Here is a 3,743-nt window from a genome sequence, read left to right on the forward strand (position 1 = left end):
AAACTCTATGGAACAAAATCGTTTCTGAAAAAAAAAAAAAAAGGAAAGAAAGAAAGAAAGAAAAGAAAAAAATATTAGGGAAGGAAGGGAGAATGTCATCATGTTCCAATCACTGATCGCATTACAGGCCCGGTAACTTCTAGATTGGCTTGGAGGTTATCAGATACAAATGGACCCGGCTGGGCCCCGGGTGGGGGGGCTGCGTCCGGAGGATCCCACCCGGAACCACTGCTCCGAGTCTCCCTTTCCTTCTCTGTAGAAGGTGGGGCGTGCTCGTGCCTTCTACGGGAGCAGGTGGCAGGGAACAAGGGGGCTGACACCTGACAACTAAAACACAGAGAGAAACCAGGCCTGAACTTTTTTCTACTCGAAGGGATGGAGGTGCGCAGTCAAGACAGCAGCGAAGCGCGACGTGGGCGCCCGCCTGCACTCTGGGCGCCTGTGTGGTCGGAGGCCTTGTGCTCGGAAGACTGGGAATATTTGCACTTTCTGACACTTCCCACTGGAACAAGTCTAAATGGATTGTGGGAGCCATCAGTCAACATTGAGTCAAATGTGGATATTAAGAAGAAACAAATCCAGCGATCCTTTCTTCCACTAATTTTTAATTTCTTTTTTTTTTTTAAGATTTTATTTATTTATTCACGAGAGACAGAGAGAGAGCAAGAGAGGCAGAGACACAGGCGGAGGGAGAAGCAGGCTCCATGCAGGGAGCCCGACGCGGGACTCGATCCCGGGTCTCCAGGGTCACGCCCTGGGCCAAAGGCAGGTGCTAAACCCGCTGAGCCACTCAGGGATCCCTAATCTTTAATTTCTACCCCAAAGCAACTGTACTTTTCATCACACCTTATTTTTTTCTGAGTATGCCTTTGTATTATGAAGCCAATAGGATCAGGGTTTCTTTTACTGTGGGGACAGAAATTCTTTTTCTTTTCTTACTTATTTATCTTTGAATAATTCCTAAGAAAATTCTCCTTATTTTGAACAACACGACCTTGGCCACTGGATGACTTTTAGTGTAATCGTGTTTACCATCTCTGTCTCGCTCTCCTTTTTCTGCTCTCGGCCTACATGGTTGTCTTAGGAAGCATTTCTGTTCTTCTGGGTTTCTCTAAAATGCATTACAAGCTTTATTTCCTTTGCCCTGAAATTTTCTTTAGGTCTACCTGACTTATTAGGTGATTAGTTTTATCTTCACATTATAAAATTGCAGAGTAGTAGATTTCCACTTTTATGAAAATAAATGTGTGGTTCCCAAGTGTTTCCTGGCTTCTCCGTGGAATCCAGGTCATGTAAGGCTACTCCGTGGTTAAAAGGGATGTCTATTTTTTTTTTAATATATATATTCCAGATTTTATTGTTACTTTCTATTGTGCTGGAGACTATCTCAGAACTAGTAGTCTCCAGCACAAAATTCCAAAATAACAGACCACTTTACCGACCTTACCTCCGACACAACTCACTAAAAAACTAAGAAAACGTAGAAAAACATCGAGTGGAAGAGCAAGTGCCATGTCACTTATTATGTAATAGACAGAAGCCAGGAGTCAGCTATGGAAAAGCTCTCAGATGCAAGTGTGGGGGCCACAGGCGACAGGAATGAGCTTGCTGTATGTCGCCGCCCCTGCGCCGGCCTCTCCTGGGTGACACGCACGACGCTGTAGGTCTACTCCAGGTAATAGGACCCACTGGCCTTGGTATAAGACACGAACTTCACTCAGAATTTCAACAGCGACCAGTAAACATGAGGGTAGAAAGAAACGTTGAACGAAACAACTTGGTGGGCCTAGTGCTCTGGAAGCCCGACCAGAATGTGGCTTATTAGTTCCCTCCTGCGGGACCGGATGCATCGTGAAAGGGGTGGCGGGTGGAGGGTGCGTGGCGTAAAGGCCAAATCACTGTCCCCGTGTCCGCTGTGGGAATGCAGAGACATGCCTGCTGATAACCAAAAGTTGTGGATGAACCCTGTAACCCCTAGTAGACCCGACGGCCCCTGGCGGGTGGTACGAACCGAGCCTCAAGCATGGGTGTCATGGGTGACCGTGTCAGCTTGGCGGGGCTCACAGTCCCCGCCATTTGGGCAGAGACTAGGTCAGATGCATCGGGAAGGTGACTTTCAGGCGTGGTTGGTAAGTCAGCAGCCTTGGAGTGACGGAGACGGGCCCTACGGTGGGTGGCCTGCACCCCCTCGGCGGAAGGCCAAGCCATCTGGCCTCCAGCCTGCAGCCCGGGAACCCGGGCTGAGGTTCGGGCCTGCGGGCCTGCTCTGCAGATCTGCAAGTCGAGGCAGCAGCTACTCCTTTCGGGGAGCCCCCAGCCGGCGCCCCTGCCGGGACGGGCCAGCCCCACACCACCTCACCGCATCAGCCAGTTCCTTCAACTTACTCTCGGTCTCCCTCTCCCCGTCTCTGTGCTCTGCTCCTCTGGAGAACCCTAACACGAGGGGGGCCCTGCTCGCTCGAAGCTGAGGGGCTGAACATGCACACGGACAGCAGCTGCACCATATAGAACAACAGAACTTTGACCTAGTGTGTGCACTAGTCTAGAACTAGACTAGTCTAGAACTAGAACTTTGACCTAGTGATCTCCCGCGGAAAACCCTTTGTCTATGACCAGCAGCTGAGGGGGCCTGCCTGCGGAAACCCGACGGCTAGCTCTAGTGACAATCCAGGAAGCCAGACGTTGACTTCTGGAACAACCGGCCCCAAATGGCCAGCACGTGGTCGATAACGGACAGCCTCCCTGGCTGCAGTGTCCGTTTTCACCTGAGGCCCACCTGCCAAGCGAGCTGCCCCGCTAGCCGGTCTCATCAGACGGCCTACCTCAAGCGGGGCGGCCTGCAGCATCCCCAGGCCAACAGCCCCCTGCTGGGGCCTGCCTGAGACCTTCGCTTTGTTCCACTACAAAGCTTTTCCACTCCTCTGGCAGCCCTAATTTTTAATTTTTAGGTTTCTTTTTTTTTTTTTTAACCTTTCTGGCTGTGATTTAATGTTACCCATTTAAAGGTCCTCTGACAGTTTTAAATACGGAAATGTCAGCCTCTCGTCTACATCAGCAGATATGACGATTTCTACCTTTTATGCTCTGCTTCCCTTTGAGGCCCTATCAAATCACGAGGGACAATAGCTGACTCCCTTGTAAGCCTAGAACGGATAGTGCTTCCTTTTCCGACTTAGTTGGTCGTTATTTCCACAGCACCCAGGTATAGGCTCAAGGTGCTGCTGCCCACACAGCCAGAATTTCCAGGCACTACCATGTAATTCAAAATGTGAACAATACGTAACAGATGGCCTACGTATTCACCTCCTGTCCTGCAGTATTAGTCAAGTTCAATGTGTGCTTCTTAAAGGTGAAACAAATGCTAATAGCAAACAAATGACTAAGAGTCTTGACTATAAAAACAATTTAAAAAATCTATTTGACTTATGGCTTATTAACAATAGCTTGCTGACTATGCACTGAACTCTAAAAGATGCTGTTTTAAGTATTTCTTTCTTTAGGCTCGCTAAGTTTACTATTACATATAATATACGCATTAAAAGCGGTACGTCTCTCTATAAAAGTGCCTTCTGACCTCCCATGACACACTCTATGATCTGCAAACACTAAGATTTGGACATGATACTTATACAGTTGAGTTTACAAAAATTATTGCAAGTGACCGTGATCTCCTAAGACTTGAGGATTAAAAGGGCCCAAGAATACAAGTCAATGCCACATAATATAGGAATATCACAATGGGA

Source organism: Canis lupus, chromosome 6 (assembly GCF_003254725.2).
Source record: "Canis lupus dingo isolate Sandy chromosome 6, ASM325472v2, whole genome shotgun sequence".
Classification (NCBI taxonomy): Eukaryota; Metazoa; Chordata; class Mammalia; order Carnivora; family Canidae; genus Canis; species Canis lupus.